The sequence below is a fragment of the Miscanthus floridulus genome, chromosome 7, assembly GCF_019320115.1.
Source record: "Miscanthus floridulus cultivar M001 chromosome 7, ASM1932011v1, whole genome shotgun sequence".
NCBI lineage: Eukaryota > Viridiplantae > Streptophyta > Magnoliopsida > Poales > Poaceae > Miscanthus > Miscanthus floridulus.
In genome coordinates, this window is record NC_089586.1 from 89,244,730 (window position 1) to 89,265,630 (window position 20,901).

Consider the following 20,901-nt stretch of genomic DNA (forward strand, 5'->3'; position numbering starts at 1 on the left):
CCTGCCCCGTTAGCGGTCAGCGATTTCGGTCGCCGCCACGTCGGTCCTCTGCCGCGCCACCATACATGGCGCGGCACAGGCATTTGGCCACGCCAGGGCAATAGGCGTGGCCAAAAGTGTTAGTTTTAAAAAAAATCGACCATGTTAGATTTAAAATTAGTTTTCAAAAAAATGTTAAAATTAAAAAAAATCGCACCTACCCTAGGTACCCTAGCTAGTCCTGTCCAGGGCGCGCGGGCGCCGGGCGGCGCGGTCCCCCCGCGGCACCCCGCCACACGCCCCGAGAACCAATCACGGCGCCCGCCTGCCTGCCTGCTCAACCCCCCCCCCCCCCCCCCCCCCCGCCCGCTCTTTTAAGCCCACCACGCCCACTTGCAGCAGCCGCAGCACCACCGGTCCACCACCACGGCACCACCCCAGTTGACGTAGTTTTACGCGTGAACGCACGCGCGCATCTGCCAAAACCCACGTCCCTCCCAGCCACCACGCGCGCGCGTGCCTCGTCGTCGTCCTCTCCTCCCTCGCTCAGCTGACGACCTCCCTCTCCCCTTCCCTTCAATTCCCGGCAGGCGGACCCTTTTCACGCGGGGGCGCCTGCACTGCTACCCTCCTGGCTAGCCCAAGTTCGTGCACTGCTACCCTCCCGACTTATCCCGGAGAGATAGAGAGAGGTAGGGGTTGTTGTCACCATCATGAGGCGCTTCTTGCCGGTCGGCGGCGGTGGTGGGGAGCCGTCCTCCTCCTCCTCGTCGGGCGGTCACCACCAGCAGTAAGGCGGGCTTGCGGGCCATAGGGCGGTGGCGGGCCTGCTGTACCGAGGAGACGACGTCTCACTGGGGCACGAGCACGACGATGGACACCGTCGCCATGATAGGCAGACCACCGATGGGTCCATGGACTTGCTGGCGCGGCACAGCAGCTCGCCGGTCGGCTTCTTCTCCAACCTCGTGGTGTACAACGGTGAGTCAGATACCATACCACAGTTAATTACGCCGCCTGCGTTCTATCGCCTTCATCAATTTCCATATGTGCTTTTAGCAATTGGGGGCATGTTTTTTTTTTCCGCCACGAATTGGTCCTTCACCATGATTTTAGTTTGTCATGCATCACACGAGAAGGAAACCAACAATTTGGCTAGTAAAATGCCTAATAATGGCGACATTCATCCATCCAACTCTTTCGATCGAGAAATGGCCAATTCCCCTGTGTGGAGGATAATGAAGAAGCAGGCCGAACCGGCGAAGGCGCAGCGTGGTTTTTGTTGCATTCATGATAAGCGCCGGCCGCCGCAATGGAAATCTACTGGCTGTAGTGCACCGGCCACTAGCTAACCAGTTGCTGCAACTTGTTCCGTGTCGTGCACTGCCCAGCTTTACCTGCCGGTTTTGGTTGATTAAAGCAGGGAGCAGGTACCGAAATTTTGCTAGATGAGGGCAAGCTGGTTTTGCACAAACAGATGCGCGCGCTGCTTTTTACTGGCTGCTGTGTTAGCAACCAGGATTGCCCACGGATACTTGATTCAAGTAGCAAATAACCAGGATACTAGAAAGAAGATGAACAGTAACTAAAGGTAAAGTAATTGTTGATAATTTGGTTGATGATGCCTTGGCGTCCACGGATTCCCCCTTTTGTAGACACCACCGTCAGGCTGTGCTGGGCTTGGGCCCACCTGTCCGGTGGTCCCTGACATTCCCCTCCCCTTGAATTGCGGCTTGCCCTCGAGCCGTGGCAGTGATCTTCCATGCTGTTGACGAGCGGGCACCTCCTGGCGGAATGCAACCTCCTGAACCGCGTTCTCGACGTATCGCTCCTCCATTCCCTTCGTGAGCTTCTGGAACGAGCTTGTGAACCATGGCGAACGTGTACAGCAGGATGACAATGACGCGTCCTTGTTCAGCTCGCCATGTCCATCCGTCAGCGTCCAGCAGACCGTTCGCCAGAAACTCCAGCATGATGTTGGAAGCCTTGCCGATCTCGAGCCTGTACTGACCCGTGACGAGAGCTAGCAGCGTGATTCTGAAACGGAGGACGAGGGGATGCTTGCTGGAGGCGACGCAGAACACCACGCGACACAGGAAGTCCAAGTGCTCGACGCTCGCCGCGGACTCCAAGCCCATGGTCTCCACTGGGTCCTCGTCGTCGGGCCAGAGCGCGTACTGGTACAGGGCCACCTCCAGGCAGTAGAGGACGGGGCCGGCACCGGCGTGGAGGAGGGACGGGTGGAAGCAGCCGCTGACACGACCGACGGCTCGGTCGAACGGCGCGTCGAGGAAGGCGGAGCCGCACTCCAGGTCATCGTCGAGGGAGGCGTCGTAGCCACCGAGCGGGACGGCACGGAGTGCGCACTCGACTGGACTGAAACGGAAGGACTCGAAGGCGTAGATGATGTAGGCGCGCTCGGGGACGGCGGTGTGTGGGCCGAGGTTGAAGGCGATGACAACGGTGGGGTCTCCGTGGTCCGTGCGCGCCGTGGTTGTGGGCGAAGGTGGCCAGGTTGTCGACGTAGTAGGCGACGGAGGAGACGCGGCGGTAGCAGACGAGGCGCGCCGGCGCGTCTGCGGGAACGGCGACCGAGACGTCGTTGCTGAAGAGGTGGAAGCGCGGCGCTCCCCCGGTGGCGAAGACGACGCCGGCGAGTATGAGCGCCCTGAGGTGAGCCAGGTGTCGATGAGGTCGAGGTGGACGTAGGCGTGGCCGCTGGCGCCCAGCCCCTGGTGCCACGGAGACCCACGAGATCGGGACACGCACGCGCTGCATCGCAGTCACGGACGCGTCCGAGAGGAGGGTGGTGTTGACGAGGGCCTCCACGGAGCCGGGGGCGACAACGCAGATGGGTGTGGGGACTTCGGACGCTCGCATCCCGGCGCGGACGGAGAGGAAGGAGCCGACCTGCCAGAACCGCCTAATTTTATGTTCTTATGTTCTTTTGAGAGTACTTGTCTTCTATTATACACTGAGTATTTAAGAGAGGGTACTAAATCATGTTATTTCGTCGAGCATACCCAAAGAAACAACTCAAAAATCTATATTTTTCGTCAGGATCATAAATAAGAAAAAATAAAACTTACAACATTCTTGACCACTTCTTACATCACTTTATTACAACATTAGAGTATTTAAACAAGTTAAATGCAACAGCGGGATTAAAACAGTTTACATGTAATCGACTTTATACATTTCAAGTTCACAAGTTTTATCTTGCGGCGGAAAAAAACATATGATCAAAGTTACAGCGGAAACAAAGATTAATTTGATGATATGGTGAAGTATTAACATAGTGGACATTTATGTACAAGAGATTCTAGCAGATTTTTACATCTTTTCTTATAAAAACATTTAGTGAAGGTTGTAAATAAACACTACGACCGTAGCACGAAAGGAATCATTTCGGAGCCCACCGAGCCCACCAGAAGGTTTCCACACATAAGAGTCAGCTCTATGTATTATCCGATTACCTGCAACAGGGGAAAATAAAACCCTGAGTACTCGATTGTACTCAGTAAGACTTACCCGACAAGAGAAAAATAAAAGACTCCAAGGATATACAAGACTATCTGGTTTGTGGATTACTGCATCTACAGGAAGCATTACTAAACATGCGTCCTTATATTCAATTTTATTAGCAGTCATTATTAGTTCATTAACTTACCATTCTATGTAATCACATATGCTACTTTCAAACATGTGGTAAGCAATCAAAACCATTTTATCATCTTTTATATTCCAGTTTTTACTATGGTGCTAGACCATAGCCAAGTCGTACCGTCTCACGGAAACGACGATTCACGAATTAATGTATCCTAGCTAGGTACTCCGAAACACACGCTCCGCTTGTACCCCTGGCACAAACAAGACCAACCCGTTCCACTCCTGTCAAGGGGTCCAGGTCCTCGTCCAAACTTGGATTCCAAGCCCCCAACACCTGAGACCCGGTCTCAGTACGGTGCTTAGACCTTCACCTAATACCCACCCCTAAAAGTTGGTCCAGAAAAAGCCGAAACCCATGACAAGAGGGTAACAAGTCTCCCTGCTCCCATAAGCAAGTATGTACTCAAGATAATAAGTCTATGACCTGACTACCATCCACAGCAACGGACGGTCCTCAATCGACACAGGCGGAACAAGTGTAATCCGAGTCTCGCTCGAATGCCTAACCAAGTCCAGATCCAAAGTATCGTTCCGCCCGGTCTCCAATTTTCCTCCATATATATTCCATATGATAGTAATATAATAACAACAATAATATATTTCATATCTCTCGCGAGTGACAGGTAATCACTCGACTTCTACCAAATCCTATAGCATAGCAATATACACGATGCTGACATACTAGTAAGACTCATAGGATAAGGATATATATATATATGAAAGTAGGTTTAATTCAACTCCTCAAAACTTAATGCACAAGCATATAATAAAGTGCAGAATAATAGGGGTTATGTACCGGGGCTTACTTGGGTAAGATATAACCAAGGATTAGTATTCCACCATGGCGACATAATCACCAAGGCACCATCCTCGTGCTACTCGGATCGACTCCATATCTATCGTTTTCCTATTATGATATTCGTAGATGCAGCGTAGAAAACGTAATTAACCCACGGCAACCACAATTATAAGAACACGATTATGCCTTGTAAGCTAACAAGTTAGCTCTAACGGCTAGCATACTAGGTTACGTATCCACGTCGTCAAGTATTTTTCCAAAAAAAATGTTTTCGTCCTACGATCCCAAAGTGTTTTGGCTTCTTATTGATTAAATTTATACATTCGAACTAGGGCTCATTTAGGTACCTTAGCAAATTAATTACTATAGAGCTACAAAAATTAAAGTAAGCACCTAATAATGTTAGGAATTTTGTGTAAAAATCTCAGAGCCAACACTACTACCAATTCCTCACAATAATTCTTACAAGTTGATGTTTTAACAATATTAACTATTTCAATTTAATTAGATTACTCTTGGAAATACTATGAAACCATGTGAACAAAATATACTAGCAGATAGATCATGATTTTAGAAGCTGAACAAAATTGATTTCACAATTTTTGGTCAACTACACAAATTTCTATTGAATTTACAAGTTTACCTTAGAAACTAATTAGAAAATGCTTTAGAAAAAAAAGGACCACCATCTACGGCTAAACACGCAAGGATGGGTGGCGGTTAGGGACTCAGAAGCGCACTGGTGTGAACTACAGCGACGAGAGGCTATCCGCAGCGGTGGCATGACTGTTCCGATGAGCTAGAGCAGCTAGAAGACTAATGAGTGAGCGGGTGAGCATAAAGAGCTTACAGCGAGCTCGTCCGATGTCGTAGAACCGATCAATTTATAAGAGCACAAGTACAATGGCAGCTTGCAAGCGGTCGCACTATCATACTTGAGCCCATATAAACCCGGTAGTCCATCGAGTACCACGACGGGTCTCGATAAACGATCCACATACAACCAAGATCGTACATGATTCAACATACATGTCACACGTTACATAAAGTTCATAGATACAATTCATTTCTCAGAGTACGAAATAGAGTTATTACAAACCAAGTTTGATAGATAGTAGCGGAAGCAAAGTAAAGTTTGAAAGTAGCATTTCCAACTTAGTTCAAATAAAGTGCCAATAGATGATCACCATCCACAAAAGCATATATAAGGATTATTAAAGATGCCTGCCCAAGGCTCACTCCTCATCCACGGCGGGATAGAAGCAATTCTTGCAATAACCGTGATAGACGGTACCATCTGCAATAATGGTAATAAAACTCTAAGTACGAGAAGGTACTCAGCTAGACTTATCCATCATAAACCAGAAATAAATTGACTCCAAGGATTATGCAAGGCTTTATAAGTGAAGGTAGCTTAACAACATTTTGCATAAAAAGTGATTAACTCAATTATACAATTATACTTCGGTCATCAAGTTAATTATAGCTATTCATCTCTAGATTAGTAACTATCATGTGCCAAACATGTGATATATCATTTTAAGAGCATACAATAGTAACCATAGCCGGTGTAGTAATTCCATGCTTATCCGAACCATCACATTCCACAATACAATTACTATAATATTGGGACTAGCCAAGTTTCTCACTATCCAGGAGAGACGGCGATTCGAATCGATTTCAACCAGCTGAGAATTTATTCCTAACACAAACCCAGGCAGACCAGATAAACGGTCACCTTTGGTACAACTCAAGTACACATTTCACGGGTTCGCCCAGCGCCGCACAATCAGGGACAACCAGCTGTCAGGACGATCAGGACTACCCTACCCTTGGGCTCATGGCTGGCTCCCCGCACATCCTTACTACCATCCAGAGTGCGCATTCTTACAGAGCAAGGCCCGGCTTGAGTTGAGCTACTCGGCTTCATGGTCAGAACGAGTTATCCAGCCAGCTAAGTGATAGGCAGGCTTTCAATCTTGTCAAACAGCGCCAACAACGGTACGGTCCTTAATCGGCATAGATGGAATCACATGAGCCAACCCACACATAGACTCCGCCCAGCCTCTATTTATATTACCCCATGGTTCTTTTCCACGATAGCAAATATAGTCAACCGTGCTTCGGTATCCACCTATATCTCGCAGGTGACAGGAAATCACCCGACTTCTACTAGTCAAAGCATGGCTAAGCATATATTCGATCCTGGACCTACACACGGTTAAAGGGGTATATATCTGGACAAGGTAGTTCTATCCATCAAGTGTTTATAGTCAACTCTTATAACCTAATGCATCAATCATAAAAGACTCAAGTAGCATTTTGTAAAACACTAGGAGACTTAGAATGCTCCGAGGCTTGCCTTTAAGGAAAGAGGTGGGGCGGTGATCAGGACACTCGGGGAGCTCTTCTGAAGTCTGCTCCTCTTCTTCGGGAGCTGTGGCTTAAGGAGTCTCCTGCTAATCCCCTTCCTCTTCTTCGTTGAATTACAGCAATGTTATCTCCTCGGTCGATCCTATATGCATGAATATAGCATAAGATATCGTGAATGCATGTATGATGACACGTATAATATGATAAAATGTGATGAATGCATCCTCATAAGTATTTTTTAACAGCATGGTGTCAAAGTAATAACAAGTGCATCCTATTTTACTAAGTAGGTGCATATCTCTTTTCTATTACTTAAGCAAATACTTCTGTAAGTTATTTATCGAACTACAAAACAACAGCTACTAATTTTAACCATAACTAGAGTTATATACATCGAAATCATATGGTTGTGGACATTCTAGAAAGCTTATGAAATTGTATACAACTTTCTTTTAATACTCTTAAGGTGATTCAATAGTTATCTAGGTCAAACAATTCAGTCAAACAAATCTCTCCAAAAAGTAAACAATTAGGATAGCAAACTTATAACAACCAAAACTCTTAAACCCTAAGGCCTATGACCATGAAAATTTAACACAAAGTAGATTAGTAAGTTCTCTACAACTTTGTTATTAACAAGTTTTATAGGAAAGGTCATTGTCAATATGAAATTATCCACAAAACCAAAACTATACATGCAACCATCTATTGGAATTACAAAGTAACAATTAATTAGTTGCATACAACCAATTGCTTCTAAGTCATACTATGGACATTAACAGTTACTATGCATCACAAGCACCATAGAAAACATCATGGTCAATCAGAATTTAATTACTTAAATGTCTTTATTAATTTAATTAAATAATTAGGGGAAATAACAAACATATATCAAATGTGGATAATAAATTCTTATAAAATTACAGTAGCTTCTTAGTGCTCACCATAGGCCACTGTGAAAATTTCATACCATTTGGACAGGTATAACATCCTATACAAAAATGACAAGCTAGCAAGGGTTATTTTAGCAAAAATAGTTAACCCTATAGAAAAGTGTCAAACAATAGATTATATATTTTTTCTAGCTTTATACTAGTGCCATACTACTGTACAAAAATTTGCATAGCAATATCTTACATATTTTTATCCCTATAATTTTCCTCAGAAAATATCATTTATTAATAGATAAATAGAAAGATCATATTTCAATCAAGTTTAATGCAAGTATAATATTTTTCCTAGCTAGAGCATATCAACACAAGACTAACAAAATTGGAATCACAATTTTATCACATTTCTAGCTCAAGATATATAATTTACAAGATTGTAAACATTCAAAAAGCATTTATATAAATACATTTTAATCACCAATAAAAATACTAGAAACTGTACATCCCATATTTTTATAAAATACTACACTTCCTAAGGAACACAACAAAATTTAGTTCACCAAAAATGGACATCTAGAACTCAACTTATGATTTTTCAAAGTTGGTACAAAAATCTATGAAAGAAATAACAGAAATCCTAACTAACAGTCGCTGACAGAGGGGACCCATGGGTCAGCGGGGTCCACCGGTCAGTGACCGAAAACAGAGCATGGCGGCCGGCCGGCGTTATCTCGTCGACGGCGAGCACTCCGATGAAACCTACCACACCTACGTGCTCGGCTCACCAAGCCACGTCGATTGGTACCCATGCTGACTGCTGACGCACCGGAGCTACCTCGTCGCCGGCCATGGCGGCACGACGGCACTGTGCGGAGGTGCGCCGGCCACAACAAGCCACGGTAGTGCTCGACAAGAAGCGCACGAGCTCCGCAGTGTCCTAATGAGTCTACCGAGGCTACTGCGACTAGGTGAGATGCACCGACGAGCTCTGCCCGCGTGCGTGGTGGCGTGTCGTGTTCCGCGTCGGTGAGACATCCAAATGTGATAACGTCATGCTACTAGCTAGTCTACACCCTGACCAAGCTCTAACGCTAAGAATTGAAAGCAATGCACACGCGAGCCAAGCAGCGGCGAGCTCACCGTGGAGGCGGCCATGGGAGCCGAGATCTCCAGCAAGGACGGAAACGGTGATTTCACCCTCACTGTAGCTCGTCCGATGCTGCAACCAAACCAAGGAGGTAGAGGGGAATGCGGCAAAGCTAGCTGCGAGATGGAGACAGTAATGGCGCAGTGGAGCAGGCGCTAGGCAATGGTGGAGTGGTGCGGGTGCTCGGCGGCGCTCGGCTCTTCCGCGGCGACCGTCGGAAAAGGCAGTGGAGAGGGAGCAAGTGGGAGCGTGAGTCTGAGAGAGGGCACGCATCTTCACAGATAATGAGTGCCAACGCGCCGCAATGAGGGCTTGACGTCGGCCCGCGGTGGCCTGCCTCTGCCCGTGGTCGGACATGACCGGGCGCGACGCGGCGTTCAGCATAGTTCGAAATTCAGCCTGACGATGCTATTTCAACCCCTTCTAAATCCTAAACGGTGGCAAATCAATGAAAAATGTTAAAACAGGATTTGTAGATCTATGTACCAGCTACAAATTTGTTTAAGACATCATAGTCTAATTCTCAACAGTCAGGAAGAAAAATTAGCACAAAGTCAAGCCTGTCAAACTATAAACTCAAAAAGGACTTAGCAAAATTTCTAAGTGCTAAAAATAGTGAAATCTTGATTCTTGTGAGCTAAATTCAAGCATGTTAGGAGCTGAACTAGCCTATGATCCAAAAATAAAAGTTGTTGCCCTACTTAAATACTACAACTTTGATTTAGTGAACATATCCATGCAAAGTTTCTATGATATAGTTCAACCTAGGTCAAACATAACACTTTCAAATGATAACTTACACTACAACTAGGACTTAGTGACCAAACTAGCCCTTGTCATGAATACCAAAGTTGTTCATAATGACATTCTAAACATGGTTAAGGTATTCCGAAGGTCACACAAACATTTCATACACTGGTTACATAAATTACTTCCTAGGTCAACCAGCATATCATCACTCAGGAGCTTAATTGGACAAAGTGACCTACATGAACATTGTTTCATTAGTCATCCTAAGTGTAGCTAAGGTGCTTTAGTGACTAACATCAACCATTTACACTTATTCACACATGATCATAAGCATACACAAAGGAAACATAAAATAACAAGGCATGTTTCACATGTTTCAGTTGTATGTTTCATATGTAAAAACTTATATACGAATGCTTGATGATTATGCTCTGCAATGCAAGTCAAATTATGCAAGCCTAACACCTAGGGTGTTACATCCGAGGTGATGGTCCAGTTAGCAGCTGACCGAGCAGAGCTGGCCACATGCGACCGAGCAGGGCGGCAGTGCTCCGTGGTGGACATCGACGCGTCACCCCACCGTCGATGAGCACCCTGGCCAAAATAGCACGAGCACTGGATGGAGGGAGTCAAGGCGAGTTCGGGGTTACGAGCATTGAACTACTATTAACCCTACGAGCCTTACCCCAAACCCCTTGGCACGACAGCGTTTTGACCGACGACGAGCGAAACGCTAAATTAGCGGTCAGTAGCGCTTGGCCGATCATGGGGAAGATGGGGCGCCTAGTTGACCTCTTATGCCACATACTGGCGCGAGAAATCGAACTATGAAGCCCTGAGTTAGGCGAATTGGAGGACGGAAAAGGTGGAGCTCTAGCTGTGGTCATGCCATAGAGAGGGCACCCGAGCGAGGGTGAGTGGATTAAGATGGGGCGGCTCCATTCGATGGCGGTAGCACAAACACGTGCGCACAAGTGGCGGTTCAGGGGGCTTGGCGCGACGCTCTTGAATGGAGGGCAAAACCCGAGCGGGTCTCACCGGTGTCGGCTAGCGGGGGCAAGGCGAGGCAGCGGGGCATCCCATCGCCACTATGACAGGGGCCAATGACCAGACATGGTGGTAGTGGCATACGCTAAGGGGACGACACAGTAGGTGAATAGAAGTGTGGGGCGGACGCCACGTTGATCAAGCAATGGTAGCCGCAGCCTCGGCTCGGCCCAGCACGTGACACAGCGGCCAGCCACACGAGCGTGGCGCGCATGCAACAGCGGGAGCCAAGCCATAGCCAGCCGGGGATGGCCAAGGGCGCTATGTGGCACCGATCAGCACACGAGCTGGCCAGCGACAGCCGCTCGACCACAGCTTGAGCCCGACACTAGCAGCACCCGTGCGCGTGTGGTGGCCGTGGACTCAGGCTACACAAGTGTAACTAGTGACATGCACGAGTTTTAAAGTGCAGCAAAGGTTGCCGCTTACCTTGACTGAGGTTCAACCCATCCACTAATCCTAAAGACAACACTACCAGCTATCTAGTAAAGCAATCATTATGATCATAGAGCAACCATAGAGGGAGATAAAAGGATGTCAACATGAGCTCGTTACTGGAGGGTCGGTTCACAAATAGAGCACCAACAACATGGTTTACAGCACGTTCTAATGATGTTTGGACAAATTTTAAGTAGACAACACGACACCCAACACATCTACAACCTACACCATGCTCACATGCTCACTTAGAAGCAACCAACAATGCAAGAATATGAAGCTAGTGTTTAAACATTTTTGTTAGAAATTAAATGTCAAGATAGCATTATCTTACTACTTTTCTCATACTTAGAAAAGTTAAGATTCAGTTCAAACTAACAACCATTAACACTTTTGTTACAATTTTTAAAAGATATAAACCCTATTAACTCCAACCCACAAGTATTTCATGCAATGGTCGATACTTCATACTAAACTATAGGAACAAAATATTTAAGCAGTAATTAATTATTTCGCCCATAATAAATCGCCAAAAATAGTACTTTAGACGTAAGTTCAAGTGTTTGCCGTCTTAATGAAAAGAGCTTATCTTAACTTTAAATTTGATTTTTGAGCTTCCAAGAGCTCTAGTTAACAATATTTATTTTGATTTTTCTCAACCATAAAAGTGAGTCACATAGAATTTGTTTATTATTTTAGGTAAGTTTTAAACTCTTAAACCCAGCCAACTTGTTTTGTTAATCTCTTTTAGGTCTTAGTCTTGGTGCTAAGTAAACTCGTAACACGGTTGTTTACACGATGGGGCACTCGCGACAGCCGACATCGAGGAGGCGTGACGCCGGGATGGGATCGCGGAGACACGGCGTGGACCAGGCGGGGTTGTCGGACGTGGCGACGGGACGCAGGCGCTCGACGGACACCTAGCAAAGCACGGCATGGGTCTGGACGCGGACGCCCTTGGCCGTGTCGACGACGGTGAGTGCCGAGTCCGAGAACTAAGCGGTGGCAGTGACCTTGGGGAGACAGACGCATAGGGACACGGCGAGGTCGATGGAGGTGACAGCGGCGGTGATGATGGTGCTGAGGACGGACCAGGACGGGCGTGGAGGCCCAAAGAGCGGATCAGAGCTCCTGGCCTCGGATGCGTCGTACGGAAACACGACCGACAGCGCTCGCTCCTTGGCATTGGCGGGGGCAAGACCAGCTGCTTGGTGGCATGGTGGCCGCCACCGAGGAGCGTGGTGGCGTCCAGCATCATCAGGATGCTATAGTTCTCCCAGTTGGAGATGTCCTAGATGAGTTCCCCAGGCGCGAGACATGGGTCTCGGAGGAGTCGAGCTTGCGCGTGATGTTGTAGCCCATGATGGAGACGCCCAAGACGAAGGTGAGGACAGGGAGGCCTGAGATGATGCTGACGTCGAGGATGCACTCAGGGCAGAGGGGATCGCCGGCGTCGGTGTTCGGGTGGAGCACGCAGCTGCGGATGCAGAGCGTGTGCTCCTCCTGGATCTCTAGCGGTTGCGGTAGACGAAGCCGACAACGCAGGAGGCCAACTCGAGGGGGTCCCCGAGGTGGACGAGGATGGTGCCACGCGCGGGCTTGAAGTCAAGGGCGGTGGCCTCGAACTGGGTGCCGTGGAGGCCGTCTACGATGATGCGGACCATGACCGAGGCGCCAGAAGATAGGGCCGTGGGCGGATCCAATGCGGATAGCGAGGAGAGCTTGGCGGAGAGGTGGTGCGCATCGGGGAGTCATCGAAAATAGGTTCGAGGGAGATGGCAGCATGAGGAATTTGTGCCCGGTAGAGTGGATCTGCCCCCCTTTAATCCCCATCGACTCGAGCTGCTCAGACGCGAGGCGGAGTGACTCGGAGGTGAGCGGGCCGAGGGTCTGGTCAATGATGAACTGCGCGATGTCGGCCTTGAGCTCATCCTTGAGCTCTGAGATGTGGATCTGGATGGTGGACGCAAGCCCCGTGATGTCGTCGTCGACGGAGAGGTCAAGACTGCGCTCCTCCGAGGAGTGGGCCGGCTACTCGAACAGTCCGCCCTAGTTGTCGGCTACGATGCGAGCATCGACAGCGAGCTTATGCTTCATCGGCGGAGGCGAGGACGAGTCGGGGGTGGCCGGCTTGTAGGCACTCTCTCCCCGGACAGGAACAGGCTTGAATAGACCACCCCAGTGTCGGCGACTACCGGGACTTAGAACTGCGGCGCAGGGCTCCTCTCGAGGGTGTCAGCACGAAGCTTGGTTGCGACGCCCCGCTGCTCCAGCGCGGCCATGGTCCACGAGAAGCGCCGCTCCATCCGAGCATCGAACTCATCGAGCCTCCTGAGGATCTCGTCGTAGGCAAACTTGAGGCATGGATCCATGGCGGAGTACCAAATTGACGGCTCTGATACCAGATGATAGCAACCCAACCAGGATTACCCACAGATACTTGATTCAAGTAGCAAATAACCAGGTACCAGGTACATAATACTAGGAAGAAGATGAACAGTAACTAAAAGTAAAGGTAATTACTGATAATTTGGTTGATGATCCTTAGGCTTCCACGGATTCCCCTTTTGTAGACACCACCGCCAGGCTGTGCTGGGCTTGGGCCCACCTGTCTGGTGGTCCCTGACATGCTGCCCCTTGCCATGGCCCATGGAGGAGGGCAGCGGCGGCAAGCATCTTTTACAGTTTCAACTTGTCATAGTAGTTTCTTTAATCTGTCTAGCATGTATTTAAGATACCTTAGATTTCTATCACATATACACTCACTCACATGGTGGTTAATAAACCATGGATTAACTTTGGTTCAGCATAAAATTACAGGCCCTTAATAAGCTACTGAACAGTAAAACTAATTTTGCATCAAATCTCAAATCACAGTATGCATATAACACGAAAGCAACATGTTTTTCCCCTCATATGTTACATTATTATACATACAGCCTTTTTCGATATAGACCTCTACTAACAACTTGCTAGGGGGTGGAGAACTAAAGGGTTATATTGCGGTGCGGTAGTTCTCTCTATTGGTGTGTCTCCTCGATAGTGAAACGTGGGGTCTGAGATTTTGAAAGTCGCCCTAGTTTTTATTCTTTTTACATGTACTTTTGTATTCACATGTCTACAGTTGCCTCATTTTCTAATCCTAGTAGCCCATTTTGAATTAAAGTTCTGTTTGCCACTTGCACACTATGCTGATGTGTTTTGCGTCGTTGCCTTCCATTTATCCATTCATTAATTTGGATCAGTTGTTGCAAAGTCATTATGCATGTACAATATGTCCTTTGGTAGAGAATTTTATACATATATAATCTTTGAATACATACTGGCCAGCTAATTGAGAGGAGCGTGAGTTGGTCAAGAGGTTAACTCTTTCTTTCGTCCACTGGCTTGTTTCTGCACCGGAGGATAAGAAAACCATCCATTTGCTGAATTTTTTTTAGAGTCAAACATATAAATACCTTGTAGATTCTGCCAACCTACCATGTACAATTGTCCTTATACTAATGCCTATATGCTAATGTTCATTTCACCTTAGTTGCTACTGAGCTATCTATACATATATAGTATGATGGGAAATGCTAAACTGTACATCATCCTTAACTAGAGTACTATATGTGGAAATAAAAAATAAATAAATATGTGATAGTGGAGTAGTACGATTTGATGTTGACATGGCCTCCTTTTGGCAGATTAGAAACCATCCATGATTCATTTGACGCCGGCCAAACAACTGCAATTTATATCCTCAACATATATAGCGCACATGTACTTAATTAGTCGGATTGGCTTATGCAACTTCAAATTTTTTTATATCACTTAAACTATCCTAAAAATCCTAGGAACCCTTATATTACTATTTGGGACATGCAGAATAATTTGCAAGAGAAACAAAACTTACATTTAAACTCTATGATGCAAATAGTAAACATGTTTGAGGCGAAAATCGTCACACCATATATATGTGTCAATAGAATTTGTGTCCTCTAAATTGGAAAGCAGAATTTGTTGTCTATAACGAGAAATGGCCGATGATGGTAGACATTGCTTCAGCTGTCTCTTAGGGAAAGTAAGAGACTCATCCGGTATAGTGTGTATAGATAGATAGATAGATTGGCTGTATATATATTTTAGGTGCCTGTAGCCATGTACACAACCTACATTAGTTGTCTACTAGAAAGAGATACCCCTAAATAAGAAACGACTTGTATTCTGTCTTTGTAGCAGTAAGATTTTGCTTTTGCGGATATAGGCTGTCTCCAACATGAGACCTATTGTGGAATACAAACCTAAACTGGGTCTCCAATGCAATATCTATACCCTTCAACAGAGTACCTATATGAAAAACTCATTTTAGATGTCAGGAGAGACATAACCCAAATCTAAGTATCCTCTCTCATAGAGATCCGTTTGCAGAAATGGTTGTTTTTTGTGTCTTATTATTGGAGAAGATCAAAAATAGGTATTAAACCCTTTGCGTAGCGTTTGCGAGAGTGAGACAGCCAAGGTGGATTGGATGGCATCACCTACGCTACATGCCCTACCGATGCTTCTTTCAAACCGGTCAATGCTATTGCTACCCGAATGCGTCCCACATGGCAGGGTTGGCTACTGCTATCTCTCGAGGGGCGAATTGAACAAACACTCTAGATTCTGGTCTAGCTAGATTGCCAACAGTTGTGAATTATATGAGGCTTACACTAATTAATGGGGGTGTTATTAATTAGTAGCTCTGGCTCAAACCCTAACCAGGACCACAAAGGCACGGCCACTTGGCTGCGGTGGGCCCGGCGCTGTCTGCAGTCCAGGTTCAGCTGACGGCTCCACCGTGACGTCAGCGTCACCGCCGTTTTGCCAAAAAAATAGTAGCCTATATGCAAGTTGCAAAGTGGATTGGCGCTTTGTGCGCTCCTCCTAACGTCCTCGCCGTATATCTGGTCGACGTCTTCCATTATTCTGATCTCAGCTCCGTGTTTAGTTTGAACTTTGAAGAGCTAGCTCCGTGTTGCATATATAAAAATACCCATCATATTACTATTTTCAGAAGGCCACAAGTTTGTAAATTAGCTAGTTGCCCACTGGTTCAGATCGTGCATTAACCATCTTGGCGAGTTGTTGACAGTTTTTTAATCTTTCGAGAAAGTCGACAGTGGTTTTTTTCTAAACAATGCGCGGCTGGTTTTGGTTGGAATAAACTACGCGGGGTATATATGGCGGCGAAGGTCAGCGTGATCATCCTTCAACGGTCAACAATAGTAGTGGCAGCAGCAGCAGCGGCCGGAAGATGAAGCCGTCGTCCGAGTTCAACTTCACCGGCGGGGCACAGCAGGGCGGCGCCGCGGGCCACCACCTCTCGCGGATCTCCGAGGACGGCGCCAGCTTCCCAGCCGACCTGATGGGCGGCGACAGCACGGCGGGCCGCGGCTCTGGCGAGAGTAGCAGCGGTGGTGCCACGGCGGCGCGCTCGTACTCCGGCGGGTTTTCCATCGTCGGCCCGTGGGAAGAGTCCAGGGACATCATTACCACCCTCGGCGCATACGACCCTCAGGTATGGAAGACTACACATTTACGCATACCACATCTATATATAGTATGTTGCAAACTTGCAATGCACGCACTAGCTAGTTCCTCATTTCTTGCCGCGCAATTTTATATATACATTTTTTTTAATGTCACCGGGGAATTATTTGCCCACCTGAATATATATTAATGAAGCCCCAAAGCGGCTCGTTTGATGATTACAAATGTGGAGGAGGATTTACAACAGAGAAGATTACAATTTTATTATTTTTATATATACATCATGCGTGAATAATGCAGTTTAGCGGCGCCATGGCGGGCACGGCGCTGGAGATGGTGGGCATGGACAGGTACATGCAGCTGCAGCAGGACCAGGTGCCATTGAAAGTGCGCGCCAAGCGCGGGTGCGCCACGCACCCCAGGAGCATCGCCGAGAGGGTGCGTACGTTTGTACTAGCTCATATATCCCAAAATACCTCTACGATCAGGGTGGTTTCGCATGCAGCAGCAGCGACTATATTCACCGTGTTTTATGTATGGTGCAGGAGAGAAGGACGAGGATCAGCGAGAAGCTCAGGAAGCTGCAGGACCTCGTGCCCAACATGGACAAGGTAATAACTACGAGTTGATCTATATATAGCTATTAACTATGACGCCACAACTTAATTACATACATTTCCTTGGATAATGAAATAAATTATTCCGGCTTCAACCTCTTTATATTTATACAAGAGGCTAGGCGTCACAACACTCGGATAGATAGAATGATGACCATTGTGCAAAGCAGTTCTTCCTTAGGTATAGTTTTGTGTATATACCTGCATGAGGCAGCAATATATAACTATCTTACTGAACACTAAGGCGAATGGATACTTAACTGATCAGTGATCTTGCTTACATGTATCGATGCCACAGCAAACGAGCACCGCGGACATGTTGGACCTTGCAGTTGAGCACATCAAGGGCCTGCAGAGCGAACTGCAGGTAATCTACTACATTCGTGTGCATGTATACAAATATGTCACTGTATGCTTTTTCTAGAGAGAATGCACTGATCTGAAGACAAATGCGTTTCAGTTTCGACTGATCACAAGCAAGCGGGTATTATATTCTTGACAGCAGACAAATTAAAGGCCATTTAATTTGATATATATCTTTCTTGATCGTCAGGAATTACGTACATACTGACCTTAGTTCCTATCCGCAGGCTCTGAAACACGAGCAGGAGAAGTGCACCTGCTGCCGAAAGCGATAGCGATTCACAAATCACAAGAGGGGACCAAGAGCAGAAACGCGTCCATCTTTAACAGTCGATAGTTGATACCGTCAATGTCCTTGATGAGAGGAATGTACATGGATGAAGCCATCTAAGGATAACGTCTTGATGGTTGGGAGTCCTAATTTTAGTTATTAGCACACGATGGTAGTGCATTCGGCGCAGCCCATGGATGGAGCGTGCATGTGCAATTGTGCGTGCATAGTGTTCTACCATTTCCAAACCAGTGATGATCCACATATAGCCGTGGTCAACTAGCTAGGCAGTGCGAAAATAGGCAACCCTTCTGTTCTGATACTTTGGTTTCTTCTGGTTGATGTTCGGCTTGAATTTTAGATTTCCTTTTAGGATATATCTGAAAACAGTTTTGCTGTTATTATTATTTAGACAAGTCGCCTGATTTTACTTTGTGTTCTTAAGAAGAGGACATTGCTTTTATGCAGAAAATAATGTAATTCTAGTTCCGTCTCTACAGTTAAATATGTAATGTTTGACCAAGTTTATATAAAAAAATATCAATATTTATGACGGAAAATAGATATAGTATAAAACTATATATATTATGTATGGGTAGTGAAATTTAGAATGGTTTGACTCGGTACTATACTTGTACTCCCTCCGTTCCAAATTATAAGTCGCTTTGACTTTTTTGGTTCATCTATTTTTCTATGTATCTAGATATATTATTATATCTAGATGCATAGTAAAATGGATGTACCAAAAAAAATCAAAGCGACTTATAATTTGAAATGGAGGGAGTACTTCATAACAGAGGAAACATTTGTATTAGACCAGTGTGTTGCTTAACTAGATTATCATTCTAGCCACATCGCGGCGCTCCCAACCGTCGCCCTCACTCTCTCCCACGATACTGCATCGGACCCCCTCCTCTCTCCTAACCAGTGATATTGTCGATGGATGGAGGAGTGGGGACCCGATCATCCCTTCCCCTAGGTTTGTTGATCCTCGTTGATCTAGGGTTTGGTTTCTAGTGTCATGGACGAGGTGGCAGCGACAATGGTACTTTAGAATAAGGTCTCTCCATCCTCTCCCTACCTCAATGACTTTCGATTTGGCTTCGTCGAAGGGCCAGTGAAAGTTTGGTCTGTTAGATCTATTGGTCGTCTTCAGATCTTGACATTTTGTGAGCTTATCATAAAAAGCAGTTGGTTGGCTTTTGATGCGACGATATCGACCTCTTCTTTTGGTATGTTCTAAAACAAGGTTCGGCATCTCCAACACTTTGTTCTGATAGTGAAGGAGTAAATTTATGTTCTTTGGAAGGTTCCTCTAGCCGATGTTCTTTTAGTGGATATTAATCTCGTTGTCAGTGATGATTGGCTTTTGCGGTCTTCAAAACCTTGTTTGACGAGGGTGTACGCATATGTCGCTTTTCTTTATTGTCTTTTCAGTTTGGTGGACAGTGGATGATGATAGGAAGAAGATGTCTGATTTGGTCTTTGATGTACTCTTATTTTTTAGAGATCATTTTGTGTCTTGTTGTTTATCTTTTATACTAGTCTTTTGGTTTCCTTGAGATATATCCGATCCCAAGCACTCTTTTGATTGTCTATAAAAAAAGTGACAATACCAAGTTTTGCCGCAAGATTTAAAGAACTAGAAAATAAAAACAAGTGATGGTTTAAGGAAAAATGTTACACACCCTAGCACCCACGCCACCATGACTACCACTGCTCACTAAAACACACTAGAACAGAGACGATTTCTCTTGGTGATGGTCATTTCTTTCCAGTGGTGGTTCGTAATGTATGGGCGCCACTAGAAATAAAATTGTGGGTCCAGACCATGAACCGCCAGTGTAAATTCATTTTAATTGGTTGTTTTCTTAAGTTTACCGTCACTAAAAATATCAATTTTTTAAACAACCTCAGATTGAGAAACAACTAAAACAAAAGTTGTAGAACTTAAAAAGTTATGCAACTTTGTAGTTGACAACTTTTTCATTTAAAGTCGTCTTATTAAGGAAAACTATGTTTGAATTTCTTAAATTTGAAATTTGAATTTTTCAAACGACCTCTGATGGAGAAATAACCAAAATAAAAGTTGTAGATCTCAAAAAGTTATGCAACTTTGTAGTTGACAACTTTTTTATTTGAATTAATCTAGTTGAGGATAATTACGTCTAAACTTCTCACATTTGTAGTGGCGGTAGCCTTAATAAAACCGGACGTAAAAATGTATTTATAGTGGCGGTTTTCTTAACAAAATAGCCAATGTAAATCATTTATAGTGGCGGTTCTCTAGAAGACGTCTGTGAAGTTCGTAATTTTCATTGGCCTTTAACGCTGACGATTTTAAAACCGCCGGTACTAATGTTCTCTGTACCAGTGACAACTAGCGCCAGAACACTCCTACACTTCCTACAACAATTAACTCGCTGATTATTGGGAGAGCAGATTGAGCACGATTACAAAACACTCCGCTGGACAAATCACGAGCAACTCGCTCAGATTAATTAGGACCCTGAGCACAACCAGGCGTCCTCTCTAAATAGCAGGACCGAGTTCGAGTCATGTAGTTGTAGACGCGAGGAGGGACACACCGTTCACCTTGTTACTGTTTACTACTGACTACTGAGCACTCTATCCACTCGTTACGAAAATAGACGGCTGAGAGAGCATGTGCAGTCGTCGCTGCACTCGCACGAGCGACTGCACCTGATCTGATCTCCGTGCCAAATTGCATGATGCGTTAAAGCTGCCAAGTTGGAGGTCCGTCAGTTTGCTTGGACTGGGCAGGCTGATGGTTTGCATGCGCTGGCGAACCGGTCCAGCGCACCATGCAGCATAGTCATCACCGCACACAGCCGGACACTGTAGCTACACTGTAGCGTTTTGTTTTTATTTGGTAATAATTGTCCCATCGTTGACTAATTAGGCTCAAAACGTTCGTCTCGCAAAGTACAACCAAACTGTGCAATTAGTTTTTGATTTCGTCAACATTTAGTACTCCATGCATGTACCGTAAATTTGATGTGACGGAAAATCTTCTTTTT

General features: G+C 45.8%; 1 pseudogene; it reads left to right on the top strand.

Annotated features, from left to right (window-relative positions):
* Positions 1–692: 692 nt before the first annotated feature.
* On the top strand, positions 693–17,864 carry LOC136463748 (transcription factor bHLH80-like; annotated as a pseudogene).
* The last annotated feature ends 3,037 nt before the right edge of the window (positions 17,865–20,901 follow it).